At 33.1% G+C, this 17,115-nt stretch overlaps 1 protein-coding gene across 1 annotated transcript in view; it reads right to left on the bottom strand.

Annotated features, from left to right (window-relative positions):
* LOC111027737 (probable G-protein coupled receptor No18) overlaps positions 1 to 16,855 on the bottom strand; it is a 130,560-nt gene extending 113,705 nt beyond the window's left edge. Inside the window, exon 1 of the mRNA XM_022306155.1 lies at positions 16,061 to 16,855. The gene's annotated coding sequence lies outside the window, so the exon portion shown is untranslated. The remainder of the gene's footprint in view (positions 1 to 16,060) is intronic.
* Between the last annotated feature and the right edge of the window lie 260 nt (positions 16,856 to 17,115).

A 17,115-nucleotide genomic window follows, 5' to 3' on the forward strand; every position in this document is an offset into this window, starting at 1 on the left:
CCCCCCCCTAGAAGACGAATCAAATCCGCCACTGTAGGTATATCACATCAGTCAGTAATATTAGTAAGATAGTTTTAAAACTTATATTTGTTTATATTATATTACTTATTCAAGCTTTTTGTTCGAATCGATATCCTATTCTAAACTGTACTGGCAAAAAACGTACAGTCGTTCACTTGCTTGTAATTCATACCATTTCCAGTCAGACTTCGGCGACGGAATGAACTTTAATTTTTATTCGGCAGCGTGTGTTACATTGCAATAAAATAACATTTTGGCAACACGATATTATGATGTCGGAGTCTAAAAAGGATAGAAGCGATAGACGCGTGCATTTAGTGTAAACGAAACTAAAGAGAACGAAAAATCGAAATTTCAACACATAAATTGAAAATAAAACAATACATAGCGTACGCAATAAACGTTACCGTATTGGTTTTATACCGATGTATATATTATTATTATTATTGTAACAGCCGAATATAACATTCTCTCGATATTGTCGGGGTAAGTTTTTTTTTTTTTTTTTTCATACTCCTTTATACGACAACAACACATTATATTATATACCTACATTCCACCAAAGAGACATAATAACGTATATTATACGGTTGGTACGTTCGCTTGCAGAGCTATAAACGAATTTAATCAAACTCATTTTTATTTGTTTTGTTTTGTTTTTTTTTTTTTTAGTTCGACAACAACAAACCGTATACACGTGCGGTATTGATTTTAGCGTAAGGTGATTTTCTCGGTAATTGACTACTATAATAATAAATTATAAACCTATTAAGACCACCCGGCCCGTGGCCTGGGGGCACTAAATTTTAATCGGTGTTTCGGGATAATTCGGTCTAACGAAATACGCGTTTGTTTTCAAATGGTTTTGTTGATTTCGTTTTGAATATAACAACACGCGGGTATATGTATAGGCGCACAACAACGGTAGTGGTTGTTGTATTATATACGTATACAAAGTATCGGATAGTAGGTATATTATTATGCGAGTGCACGCGTGTGTGAGTGTGAGTGTGTGTGAGCTCATTTTAAAGCGATACCGCCCCTCTGAAAAAAAAAAAAGTATCGTTCGATCGTTTTCATTCCTAACGACGGCACTGACCCATTTAGCGGCGGCGCGGCGTTATATTATAAAGGTACACACTAATATAACACGGTGGCTTCGGAAATCGACCATAAACGGTCTGCGACTGTACACCGTTTTAATGACACACGGCATCGCGGGTCGTCGGCGGGATGGAAATGATTTCGAAACGACGAGATTCATATGAGTTTCCTGGTCGGATGACGTGATGAAGCGCCCGACGAGAAAAAGAAAAGAAGAAAAGTGGGTCGAATGGTGACGGAACGAACGCGACGGCCACTGTGCATGTGCGCAGACCGCTGTGCCGGCGCCGGTCTCGGCGAATCCGGAAAAACTCTCGACGAGCGACACGAAAAACGCATGGCGTGCTGGAAAACCGCCTCCAGTGGTGGTCAGACAATTTTATCGCGAGAGAACGATGGGGATTTTTTCATTTTTATCAAACACACACACATACACACACACACGCACACTTTTCAGTCGAATCGAAATCACCCTCTGACGAGAGTTCTGTATTATAATATATTATACCTATAGGTTCTGCGACAACTATTACAGTAAAATAGTTATTTTTCACCTAATATTATATTATTGTAAACCTCTCAACGGTCGAGTACCCAACCCTTAGTGCCATTGTCATGAAATATTTTTAATTTGTATTCACTAGTAGTTGTGCTGTGAAACCGCGTAGATGAAAATTTGTGCATTATGTTTATGTATATATTATAAATACACTATAATATAGATGCTTTTATAAGCACTATTAGGGACCACACTCACCGTATGAAATTCAACCAGACTACCGGTTGGCGTCACATAATATACGAGTATAATTGAATTGTCTACCTTCTTTTCTTGATATAGTTAATATTAATGATTTCAGATTATTTTGTATTCGATTTAAAAATCCAACTGCAGATAAGTTGATGATTGTACATATAGTGATATAGCATATAATATACGATAGATACCTATAACTGAACATAGGACTGTATATTATAAAAGATCCTAGGGGGGAATATTATTCAATCTTATTTTTGTATTTAACACTTCAGTGGTCCTACCTAAAATCTCAATAATATATTGGAGGTCGACCAACTTTGTACTCGTTATTGAAATGTCTGTTATTCCGTTTGATTTAATTTCGAGAGACACGTAAGTCATATTTTCTTCTTTTCCGATGAGCAATATTAAAAAAACTGCTAGTTCATAATACTATGTAAATACAAAATAACATTATGTGCCATGACCCAATTTTCCTACCCCGGAGAAACGTACGTCCGGGTGAGGGTGGTACCCACTCATCGGTGTACATAGAAGCACCCCTATCCCATAACGTGTATATATTTAACAGTGAACGAAATATTGTAGTCCGTGAAATCATTAACGAAATCGGTATATCCGTTGTTTTTGAGACGTTACAAGGTTTGGCGATAAAAAAAAAATAAAATAATTGAAAAAAAGGACGATAATAGTGTCCCCCAGCACACATCGACTAGTTTGACGACGAACTTGAGCACGAGTGCTGGCCGATTGCTGTTTCTGCGACGAGTGTCGTATATGTGCGGAATTGTACGCAAACTCTGGTAACGGGTATGGTGGGGTATTGCCGCCGCTGGTTACGGGAACTCGGGCTAACTGCAGCGTGTGCGACGGGAATTGCTCCGAACCGACCGGACCACAAGAATTTCAATCGTTCTGGATGGCTGCTGAATGACGCGCCGAACGCAGGGTAGATGGCGGGTGCCGACGACGACGAGGCGTTCGGGTCGGGAAATATTTGCTCGGTGGTTTATTGAATGATTATAATTACGGTGGCGGCAAACTCCGCAACTAAATGCCGATAATTATTATTGGCGGCGGCGGCGGCGGCGGCGGCGTAGGAAATCTTTAACGCCCAACCGTCGTCGTCGTCGTCAAGTATTACGAGTGTCGATTCCTTCCTATACAATAATAGTAATAATAATAATATAATACCGCGTGCCATTTTATTATTATTATCGCTATCGCTATCGTTATTATTATTATTATTATTATTAATAATTTCTCACAGTCGCGGGGCAGAGGAGTGCATGAAGGTAGTTTACATGTGTGTGTAGGTGTGTGTGTGTGTGTGTGTGTGTGTGTGTGTGATCATATTATGCAATTATACTATTCGTATGTATATTTAGAATACATCGGGTTGTTTGTGTAAGGGTTAGATGCAGAAACGCACCGAGTATATATATGTATATATGTAATAATGTACTAAAGCAACAGTGCGAAATCGTCATAACGGTCGTGTAACGTTTTTCCACTACTAATTATCCGTATTAAAATTATTATTATTATTATTATTATTATTATGGCATGTCGATTCGCCTTCACACAAAGCCAAACGCGCGTGCATAAATATTGCATCAATATTGTCCGTAATCGGCAAAGCATTTTTCGACTATTGAATTTCGTGGCTGCCATAGCCATATGTAGTTCACACCACAATGCAAATTCGGTAGATTTAATTATTATTTATTGTTATCTATTTGTTCGTGTGTGTACAAACGATTACCTGAAATACGACATTGTTTTACTATATCAAATAACTAAATAATGTACACATATAGAACGTCATTTCGCTCCGTTTTACAACATTTTGCAATTTTCGTTAGCTTTACAATACGCATGGTTTTATTTTGTTTTTAAAAGAACATTACGCAATGAAACCAAAAATAAAATTCTCCAAAAAATATTTCGACGTAAAAATGAAATATATATATTTTTGTTTACCTATGCACTAAATGAAAATGAGAATGTTGTTAATAATTATCAAAGATTAAATTTTTTTTCAAGTTCTCCTAATTATTGTTGATAAATTTCAAACTTTAAATATAATATTATTCGTGTCAAACACAATTGTGTGATGTATTCATATAAAAACAATAAAAAATATCAAAATGTTAAGTCATTTTTTTTTGTACAACGTTATTTACCAAAATTTAATTTACAGTTTAAATTACAATCTTAACTTATTTATGTTAATCACCATTTTATACAGATATTCATACTTAGTAAAATTGAAATAAAAAATATAATAGGTAAGTTAAATACTTTTTAACAAAAAGAAAAATCAAAAATTATTTTTAAACAATGATCATAACTTGACAAACAAAAATGTTAATTTGTGTAAAATGCATTAGAATATTATAAATAAAGGGTTGTTTTTTGGAAAACAAAACTACCTAGATGTCTGGTATTCTGGATTTTATTTTAAAAATCAATTGGAAAACATTTTAGTGATACAAGAAGCATAAGAATAATATTGCATACTTAAAAAGGTATATGAAGCCTTTTTTAAAGAAACTGTCAAAATGACCGTCTACCCGTGTACATGAAGACATGTATACAATAGAATCCCACGTGTTCTGAGGACTGACAGTTTGAGCACTGAGGTGGATCACAGGATTTGAAAGAGTTCTAACCTTAATTTTTTATGTTCATGAGCATATCAAAATATTATATACAAATTGCTACGATTCTTTGTCGAAACTATAATATGATGAAGCGCCAGAAGGGTTATTTAACATTATTAAAGGGACAGAGTTTTTTTTTTTTAAATAAATTTGAATTATGTATATCCTCTTTTGAAAAAAAAAAAACATTGATAAAAATCTTATTCCACGGCAATATTACAAAACTTGTAAAAAAAAGTTCTTTCACTCATATTTAGTCCAACAATGTTTCATAGTTTTAGATATTGTTTTTAAACATGTTGACAGTAATTCATTGAAACGTATTTGTATTTATCATAGATACGTCACACCAGATTCTCTGAAGTTCTTAAATAGCATTTCTCTATACAACGAATGGTGCCATAAAAAGCAAAGAAGATATTTTTAATTTTCTAGATCCGATAATCGACCTTGTTAGAAATTACAATCGCACATTTTTTTGACCAAATTTGAATGCATAAACATAGTGAACCACATGATTGAGCACTCACGATATTAACCGAACTATAGATGCATACAAATGAGTACTTGTGTGTTATCGCACATCACGAATAAAAAATACTGGAAATATAATAAAAAATATTCGTGGTTTATTATCCTTTTATTTTATCTTATCTGTGTTATTATTTATACAAGAACAACGAATATATTATTATAATTGAAATGAGAACAAAAAATAATTAAACATTGTAATATCAAAAAAGGAGATAAATTACCCTAGAAATGTGATTTGTTGGTGGCACAGGATCATTTCTATGATGTCTTTCAAACTGTTACCGACAGTTACTTTATTTAATGTTTTTACCCTCATAGAAAGTATAAAACAGTCGATGAGCGTTGACCTGTGGGCTATAATTACGAAATGCTTTATAATGATTATGATTTTTTCCAACCTATATTTGTGATTCACTCGAAAATATAGTTAATAAATAATAATACATTATTTTTAATATTAATTGTGACAAATGAAACCAAAAATTATCAAAAAAAGTAGATAGAATAAAATATTATAATACTGAATTAAAGCAAGCACCTACATAACAAACTATTAAATTAAATATGTCCAATTTTTATTTTTATTTTTTTTGTGAAATATTAGAGTCTTTGTAATTGGTCAATTTAACACTATTTCAACTTGATCAGGGTCACCCTCTAAGAAAACGCCCCGTTTGATTTCTCATGTTAAAAAAATAACTACAATATACTGGCAAAATAATACAGTGAAAAGTATTTACTAAGTACTCATAAAAATAAACTTAATATAATCAAGTGATGCTAAGAATTCTTTTTTGGATTATGAAGGTATAAATCAAATTTCAAGTAAATGTTTTAATTTCCAATAATTAGGTATTACACGTACGTATAGAAACAGTTAAAATATAACATTGATAAAGATTTCCGAGCTATAATATGTATTTTGGGTTAAGCTTTAATTTTCTTGACTAAAAATGTTCACAATATTTCAACACAAGTATTATATAGATTACTCACTGCCATTGTAATCTAAGGCACAACCTATTTCTTTGTTATTAAAAAATACAAAAATTTTACTTTTTTTATATTCGTATGTATAAAAACGCTCATTGTAATTTATAATATTTGATTTTAAAAACTGTTCTTGTAACGTTGATAACGAATTGAAATATGAATAATTTTATTATAATCGTCAAGTTTTCATATAACTATTATTATTATTATTATATTATTATCATAAGTCACAACGTTCTCGAAAGTTCAACTTTCGTTTTCACTTTCACGGTTGTACATTTTTAAATTTTAATATTATATATAAATGTAATAATAGCTGTTATAATATAATGATTTATGATGTTAGTCGTGTGCACTAAAAAAATATATACAATATGTGGTTTGACTTTTATTATGAAATTATATGTATATTATTTTGTCAACAGAATATAATATTGTTCTGACTACATGACTGCATTTTCTACTTAAGATATATTCTGTCAATAATTTGAGTTACATATATTATGTTGTCCGTGTGTAGTTTAACAAATAAGGAGTTTATAGAAGAATTATAAAAAATCTAGAGGAGAATAAAAAATATTTTAAAAAGTAAATATATTTTCTCCTCCTTAAGATTTAATGCAGAATCCAATATAGGTTTAGCTACCTATTAGACGATCGTACAATAGGCTTAAATATTCTAAAGGTGTTTAAGGATTATATACAAAGTTAATGACCAAATCTGTGGGTAACGGATGAAAATACCTCTAATAATGGCTTATTTAAAAAGGTCACTTTATTAAGTTAATATCAATAATTATATACTCGGATATTATATTATTAAGAAGAAAAAATTAGTAGGTACCAGACTAGTGTACGGCCATTTGACACTTTTCTGATACTATATAGTTAATACATTGATTTTAGTGACTTGCGAAATATAATTTATACACATAATTTTGATTTTTGTCTAATTTTTAGCAATATTTATTAAGAATTCGTCGAGTAGCTACTTAATATATAATATTATTTATTATTCAACTGAATACATTGGATTTGCCATTAAATCGTTGAAATATAGTTTGTGTGTTTCGGTGTATCTTCGTCATTCGTCTATCAACTACATGTGTAATAAATAATAAATGCAACTGAATATTTATTTAATATTATCATAACTTATTTGAAGATACCACATATGCGATCCAATAACTTGGTTGCACTTCAAATTTCAACGGACTGAAAACATTAAGTTTCCACTAATGCAATTATATTAATTATTAACTTACATCATGTATTTTAAATATTTTTAATTTAGAATGTATTACTGGGAACTGAAACGATATAATATTATTATGGTTTTTATATGAGAGTATTGAAAGTTTAATTGACATTACCATCGATTATTAACTCAAATAAGTTTAAATTAAATACAAGTTGTAGGTAACAAATCAGCGGTACAAACAATCAAGTACATTAATATTCTTATTACATCTAAGTTCTAAATATTATCAAATGATTTGAAAATATCAGTTACGAGTAATATTAAAATATCTAATATGTTTTGGATTAATCTTATTAACAATTCATATTGATGGGTACGGACCTAATACTTGGAATGTTGAAATACGAGATTAGCTGATATTTGTAATTAATGCATTTTTTAATCTATTATTTCTATTTATTGAGTAATATAGAGTTATGATGAACAACGTTATTTTTAAATATTTAAAAAGAAGAGTTGAAATAACTATTTTATCTTTACGGGCAATGGTTTATTACGTACTACTCTACACCAATCTGAAATTATTTGAATATAATATGTATAATGTATATAACAAGTTAGATTTGGTTTTTTAAAATAATATATTTGCTGAAAAAATTATACTTTTTTATTTTATGTATTTATTATTTATTTATTATACAATACAAATGAAAATATCTGAAATATTTTTCTTATTTTTGTTACAAAAAAATTTCCATAATCATGTTATTTTTAAAATATTTTGTTTTCATAAATTCTTGTATGTACCAAATATTTTTCTCTCTTTAGAGTACATGTCCTTAGTGGCTGCCAAAAACATTTCAGTAAAATTATGTTGCCTTTGTACAATTTCAAAAAACAAGAAATCGTTTAATGCTATTTTATATTATAGGTATAGTCATATGAAATAGGTAGGTACCTACTTCATTGATCAAACATAATATTTTAACATTTATTCGCATAATACCTATGTGAATAACATGTTAATAAACGTTATGAGAATTAATTTAAACTTCAAAACTCAAAGTAAATTATTATAATTATATGAGAATATACACTATGATACCTATAACAAATGTATTTTTAAAACGTTTTCATGATAAAAATTTGATGATAAGACTATGATACGTAAGTATCTTAAATGATGTAAAAAAATCGTCTCTAAATATTTATTACGTTGTCGTGTTTGGTTAAAAAAAAATAAACTTGAATGGTTCTATTGGAGTTAAATTTTTTTTTAAACACGATTTATGTTTCATACAAAAATGTTTGATTTATATTTCATACAAAACGTTTGATTCGTGGAATTACAAAAGCTTTATAAAATTGAACAACAGCAATGTACTTACAAACAGATTAAAACGATTTCGTGAAAATTATTATCATAATATTATGTTAAGTTGAGTTGTAACAAATTCCAAATTCAAATGAAACCTAAAACGCGTCTGGCGAACAAGAGAAACGCTGCGTTATGTCACGGGGAGAATGTTGTAGTTGCTATCTACGTCGATGGTACTACAACAGTATAGTTTCGTTTATATAATATTGTTTGTCGTCAGTTGTAGTCTTAACGACTAAACATTTTGTTGACATAACACGATGTTTAAAATATGTATACACTATACATATATATAATATATTATTATATACTGTGTTTAATAATAATGTATTATATACACTGCGGTTCGGAGTTTGGGGAAGCGCGGCGAATGAGAACACAGAATTGTGCGAATAATAATGCTATAATAATATCATAACAAAGTTATATTATTTCGATTGCGAACCGTACGAGCGGGCGAAGTAGCGTCATATTTCCAGTGGAAATCTCGAGCGATACGTTCGATATCGCACAGAGCAGACCATTCGTCAATAATAAAGTTGCACAAAGTTTGATAATAACAATACTATAAATGCGAGCGTATTCGTATGCGTGTGTGCGTGCGTGCGAGTGCGTGTCAACAACCAAAGACCTAACCGTTTAACGAGATGAGCGTTATTTGCGTGTGTATGCGTGTGTGTGTGTGTATGTGTGTGTATTTTTTATACATATACTACATCCATCCGAGTGACTAAAACTTTAGCGTTCGGGAAAGGTCGAAGTTTGGTATTTAGACGTCGAAAATGTCGAAAAGCAAGACGTGTTCCTTGGAAGCGCAATTAAGGGTATCCGCAGAGTCCATATAATAATATAATATATTTTTGTTTTGTACCTATGCCTATAATTAATAGTTACTCGGACATTCTTATTGCCTACTGTATATATACGCTGCATTACCGACCTATAATTATTTACAGTTACTCAGACGTTAATTTACACGCTGTAACAACAATTATTATTACAATAATAATTTAGGGTTCAGAGAGGCGGTGGTCCACGCGACCGAAATTGGTGCAGTTTCTTCGCCGTCGGGCTCGACCGGACCGTACGACTCCTCTTCTATAAGAAACGACCTCAGTATATTATTATTCTGTACAATATTTTGAACACAGTATTATATCATAGTGATCGTCATCGTCGACGCCCGGTGGTCGGTAAAAGTGCGGTCGGGTCGGATCGTCGCGACGCGATGGCACGTCGTCGTCGGTAAAGTTTTCTCGTATCGGCACAGCGGCGGAACGCGCGTGTCGATGTGTGTGTAAGCAAGTGCGTACTTGTATTTCGATGTGTGTGTGTGAGGAAAACTCGAAAAGCCGGTGGCGCATGACTAATGCGGACGCATATAGGCGAAGGGGATCAGTGTATAAATGACTTTTGGCCCCTCCCGACACATACGGCCGGCCACCCCCTCCTTCCCCTCCGGCAATGTGTATACCACTCCGTTCGTCCGCCACCGCTGCCGCCGTCGTCGACGACGACGACGACGACGACGACGACAACTCCTTCGATTCCGGTCTATTCTCGTACCCCGCGCTCGACGTCCGGTCAACCCGATCCTGGGAAGTCGTCGTCGTGGTCGTTGTCGAAGCACACGCCGTAATATTATTACGATGACGATAATAATAATAATAATAATAATAAAATAATACAGCCCTCAGTAGATCATTATTATAACACAAGAGCACGACACACGCGGGAAAATATATAAACCGTGAACGAGAAAGTGGTTAGTACGCCGTAGGTAAAGTTATACTGTATGATAATATTATCGAGTACGCGAAACGAGACGACGAAAACGTCGTATTATTATAACGATAGTAATAATAATATTATTAATAAGCAGAACGCACTCTGCGCGAGGTATGACGAACGGGTGCATTAACGATACACTCAAACCGTACCGACGACGCGGGGACATTAATATTGCATACACGTGACGCCGTGTTATAATCAAATATGCACCGCCGCCGCCGTCTTTGGTGCCCGATGATCATTATAGTTGTGCAGTAAAACCGTTGTTCAATTGACCTGCAAAAATATATGAGCCAGGCGACTGTTGCAGTGGTCGTTGGCCCGCAGCAATAAAACGTGCCCCGTGCGACACGCTGTCGCGTACAACTGCCAACGCGTGTATATATAAGGGGTCAATATGTGCTAGAGTTTTCGTGAAAACAATTTTCTGTATTTTTAGATAGGTTAACTGCAACTACTCTTATCACGTCATCGATTGCCAACAATCAATTACGTTATGCATTATATGTATGGGCTTAAATATTGACGAGTTGTTAAAGGTTGGAAATAACCCATCCCGTGACTGTGACTCAGATCCAGAAAAAGTTTTTGCTTGCGCGATCTGACCAATACTATATACTGTGACTCAGATCCAGAAAAAGTTTTTGCTTGCGCGATCTGACCAATACTATATACTGTATCTCATCTGAGAAGAAAGCAAACTAACATATATATATACAAATAAAGAAATAATACAAAACACCACGAGCGAAATAAAAAGAGAACTACATAAAGGAATGAACTGTAAATATTGTGGTGGTTGTGAGTGGGGGAGAGTGGGAGACATAAACCGCTCAAGGACAGGTGTCAGACGATGCGAAACCACACTCAAAAAATTGAACATTTTTAAGAAGAAAAAATACACCAATTGCGAATGGGGTGGAACACAGAGAATAAACCATTTACTGCAATGTTCCTGATGGCCTCTTCTTGTGAAAAAAACGACTTCCACCAGGAAAACGACAAAACGCAGCAGCAGTCAAGGCTTTTCGAATGACTATGAGAAAGAAAAAAGATGATCACGGCCAATCCCGTTCAAACATTATAGATATCACGCTGACAATATTGTATAGTACACGGCAATGAAGAGCCACTTAATTGACCGTTACGCGAAAACAGTTAATTTTTGTAGTTTTATTTCTTTTTTGTTACCTGCGGGTGGGGTTTAATTTAATTCCAGAGACGTATTATAATGCAATCCTGTACATACGCCTACATTTTCATTTTTACTAAGATTTCCGGAAATTGCTCACTTCCAAGCGCTACGACGGAAATTACAAAAAATATATTATTTCTCATTGTGTACCTACTACTCTTTTTTTTCTCTCTATACCATATCCATCGAATCGTACCACGACGGTATCTCTGTGTTTGTGTCGTCACTGGGTATATATACTATTACACTACGTATAGTGTATACATATATATAATATTATATACATTACAATATATACATTATACATATAGCATTGTGCCTTTATATATTATTATACACCGTTCCATGAATTCGTGTTCCCGTCATAAATAATATTAAATTATATAACCATGATTCTCATTTTATAGGACCACCCGGAATACTAAAACAGGTTTTGATTGAAGCTTATACAACCTATCTGAAATTCCGAAAATACAATGAAACTTTAATTAATATCATGGATAGTAACACCAATTATTTTAAAAGATATCGGATAAACATTATCTTATATTATTTTACTGTCATTACTTTAAACTATGATTTTGTACAACGAGATGGTTGAATAAAGAATGTACACACAGTCGTTTTCTTGCAGTATTATATTTTGCATATGTACAATAATAGTATAAAATATTAAAATATATAACTACGAATGAATTCATTAAAATGTAAATTATCCAATCAGTTTAAAAATCAGCATTTATTAAACATTGTTTTTAAGCAACAATCATTGTTAGTTGAATTATGTTATAATTGTTCAAGATTTGAAAAAATCATATTTTTTTAGCATGACAGCTCATGTTTATCCGAATTATTTCTACACGATTTCATGATATCTCTAAAAATATTTCTACAGTTTAATTTTTAAGCCTTCAAAATAATCCCAAACAAAAAGTTTAACAATTTTAGGTCGTTAGAATTCCAACACACTTATACATGATATATCAAATTTAATTAACTTTATGTGTATGCTACTAATAATTAGATAACTTATTTTATGAATATATTTTGGAAGTGATGTGCTTTTAAAATAAAACTTAAGAATAACTTAAAATTAGCTTATCTGATTATATTTACATCGACGTGTCAACAGTACATACTACACAATAAATAAATAATATAAGTCTTTTAGTTTTCTGGTTATTTTAGAAATTTTAATATAAAATACAATTTTAATTTTATTGAAATTAGCGATTACAATCTGGAAAATGCCTTAAATATTATGTAAGTGGATTTTTCTCACGCACATCTCTATAATAATACAAAAGTCTTTTCGCCTTGACTAAGTTTTGAATTACCATTTTTACGATTGGTTGCACAAAAAGCTCACAAATGGCCTTCAAAGTTCGATATAATAAAAAGCAATACAATACTCGTATCGTTAGATTTAACCTTATAGAAGCAACGTGGAACGTTTTATCTTTATATATATAATCCGTAGACTTATGAATATCGTATTACAGATAATTACAAAGCCGTGACATACTTATACATTATAATATAGCGATCATCGAGTTGTATGCATCGATGAATATTTCAAAGACATAATCATATTTTATTTATAGAAAAATGTTGTAAAGTAAACTACCCATTGTATCAGTATGACGAACAGTTTTCATAATGAAAAATAACACTTTATAATATATATTTTAATACACATTAAATTGTTATCGTATTAGTCTGCGTAGTAAAATCTCTTTGGTATAGAATTTAGATACGACTAACGGTGTAGGTGATATACTAATTTTCACGGGTAGTTACCCAATTTTTTTTGATATTATTAAACTTCTTCCTAACAAACTTTAAACGTACTAGATACGATGAAACAATACGAAGCATTACCATACTATATGTTCTTAGTTGAACAAACCAGGTCCATTCTAGGGAAAATATTCGTCTTTGGTGAATGTTGTTTTAACCAAACAATGGACATACTTGGATGACTTTAAACATTCAGGTTATACTGATATCGAATAATTTACAAAGCACCCAAAAACTTCCATTAGATTCCGTAACATGACAACGGCTCCAAATTCATTTGCACGTTAATTTATTCGTCAGTTTATTTGTCCAACGAATGCGACGCATGCCAGATGGCCAATACTTCAATATCCCTCATAATTACATTTAAAATTCAATTTAGGTATTTATAATAAAATATATTTTTTAAATTGTTTTTTTCGTTTCAAAAATAAGAAATACTTACAATCGTAATCTTTTTTATATAATAAGTTAGATAAATTGTTGGCTTAGCAGAATACTATTTTTAATTATACGGTACATTAAACATAATTAAGCGATAAAAAAAAAAAAACATGAGTATACATGAGGAATACCAATTTGTGAACCCTCTAAGTTATATAATTATGTTTGTTTCTAGATTTTATTTTCAAAAACTTGAAGAAATAAATTGTTTTTATAAACAGGTTAAATATATATATATATATATATATATATACCTATTTATAATACAATATAATATGTTTGTAATATTGTGTGCAGTGCCTACAAAATATGGCTTCTGAGAAGTTATGTTAGTGTAACTAACAGTATATTTAATAAACATCTCGAGTAAAATCACAAGAGTTATATTTTTAAACTTAAATGAGTTCCTTTGAATTTATCCATATTTTAAAACAGTTCAACTCTATCCTACTCATAGTTTTCCCTCGATTATTTTGTCCTATACCTGTTGTAGGCAAATATTATGCTCAACCGAAACATTTAACATATAAATATTCAATATATTTATAAATCCACAACGATATATTTTTTTTCACTTTTTTCCTTTTGATAATATTATCCACCAAGTTTATATTTTAGACATTAATTACCATTGTGCAATCTGTCTTATACTCTCAGTAGTTGTTTATTTGTATACATGTTTAATAATAGCCCTACATTATACAAACATTGATTTCAAAAAAAAAAAAAAAAAATACACGTGTTACGAACGAAACCAAGATGAAATAAATTTCAGAAGACGGTTAAAATATTCTTATTAGGAGTACAGATGTATGGCTCACTGATAATGCATTTGCGTAAACGATTCAGACATTTTATTTACTTTGATTATTTGGCTAAGACGACAACAAGCAATATAAATGGTAAGAAATCGAATTTTGCGTACTGGTTTAATTTTGTATATTAAGAACCTGGCGGAGATCCAACGGAACATTAAATATCGAATCGTTATTTTTATGTTTTTCTTATTTTGATATAAAATATTTACGATAAAAACGGGAATCGAGTACCTACCTACACATAATAAAATATTATATTCGCAGGCTTATTATGTTATATACTTATATATTATGGCTTATTTGCACGCGACGACCAGTCGACCAGACACAATAAGTGGGATATCGAGTGAGATACACTCGAGTTGTATACACCTGAGAAAAAACTTCCCGCGCAGTAACGTTTAGACGTCAAGTGATGGTATTTTTTTTTTTCTGAAAATTTGGTCCAACACCTCATTTGGCGTGTGCTTTTTTTAGGTGAAGGTCGTGTGTGAAATTTGCGTGAAATTCACTGTGACAAATCGTTTGGCGCCTCGTGTGGTACATTTAGCAGACATATGGACTCGGTGAGGGGGGGGGAGAATGTTTAGCTAATTCTGATGTCTGACTCATTACGACTACAATAAATTAACGTCAACCCCTCCGCTGGCGTCTACCCCTGGCAGGGTGACCATATCGGATGACATTGTCAAAACAGAGCACCGGTCATAATTTACGACACTTGGCCTAATTGGAATAGCGAAGAGGCGGAATGGTCGCTAGACAATATTGTTATTATTATCATTGCAGCTGCAGTGATTGTTCTTATTTTATTTTTGGAAGCGAGTTATTGTGTAACCATGTTACAAGTCTCCGCGTTCGACTCTTGATGGTGTACACAGTGTAGGGGGAGTTGCACAATGTGCCACGACTACTATCCACTCGTGAAAAACCCATATCGGACAATTAAATTATAGTCAAATAACGGTGTTCATTTTATAGTTCTGCTTACTCTATTAATAAACAATATTTGTAAACACATTAGTTACTTATAGTTGCGATAGTTCTCAGTAAACATTAATACTGATTTTACATAATATCTGCAGTCTTATCACTTATACTGTTTTTACATTAGTTTCTGTATGGTAAATCACATCGTCGACGTTACTTTGCCGCTAAAATGTACCCAAGTCACTTATTTGTCTCTACCAACCCATATTTCTATTAAAAATACGTCGAAGGTCATGAGCAATGTTTACATTACAATGTATACATTTTATATAACATATACAATTTGCTGAACCACGATCACCCATTATTGGAGTCATCCCCTCACCAACCAAAAAAAAAAAAAATAATATTATAATGATACTAACCTTTGTGGTGCCGAGCAATCAACGCTCGACCTTCAACACGAGTGACGATTTTAGTGTGCGTGTATGTATGTGTAGGTATGTGTAATCAGTCGAATCGTCACTGCAGGTAAACACGCAAGTCACCCGGCAATCGGGCCGAACTCAGTGGCAGAGCAGAGTACATCCAGAGTACCTCCTCCTCCTCCTGCTGCTGCTATTTTAACTATTCCACCGATAGCTGATGATACTACTACCGCGGTTACGTCTACAGCTACCAACGGACGACGGTACCCGACCGGACGGCGGTGGACACCGTGACCGTGGCGGCGTACGGCCAGCATCGTATCGTATATATTATTGTCGTTATCGCTGTTGTTATAATTATTGTTCTTATTACATACGTTATCGGCGTTCAACGTGACACGGACGGCCAGGTGATCACAAGCATAATATTATTATTAGTATCGCATTGCACGTATATAAGGTTATAATATTGTATTATACGGAACAATCATGATATCATCGGGTACGCATGGCCTAGAAGAGATGAGTATTTTGTCCAACGAACGGACATGATGGTGTACACGGCGTAACGAGTGAACTACGATATAGGTGTAATAATACCTATCGTGTTATCAATAATACTACCTATAAATAGACCACGGCGATTGTACTCGCGCACAATAATTACTATACGGGCGGCGGGACGGTCGTCGTGCTCCGGTTGCGGAAGTCGACTTCCGATTCGACTAAGACGACCGTGGCAGCGGCGGCGGCAACGACGGCGACGGCGAGGCGCACACTACCGCACGGCTGTTCGGCTGAACGCGAACTAATACCATAACTATACGCGTTATACGCGCCGCACGGGAAGCACGGAGTCCGTGTGTGTGTGTGTGTGTGTGTGTGTGTATCGGTGTGTGCCAGCGTAAGTACGTGGCAGTGTGTGTGTGCGCGCGTAAGTTTGTATGTGTGTGAGTAAGTTTGTACATGTGTGAGTAAGTTTTTATGTGTGTGTAAGTTTGTGTGAGTGCGTAGAGTCCCTGTGTGGACGTGACCGCGACACCAAACACACA

The sequence above is a fragment of the Myzus persicae genome, unplaced genomic scaffold (genome assembly GCF_001856785.1).
Source record: "Myzus persicae strain clone G006 unplaced genomic scaffold, MPER_G0061.0, whole genome shotgun sequence".
NCBI lineage: Eukaryota > Metazoa > Arthropoda > Insecta > Hemiptera > Aphididae > Myzus > Myzus persicae.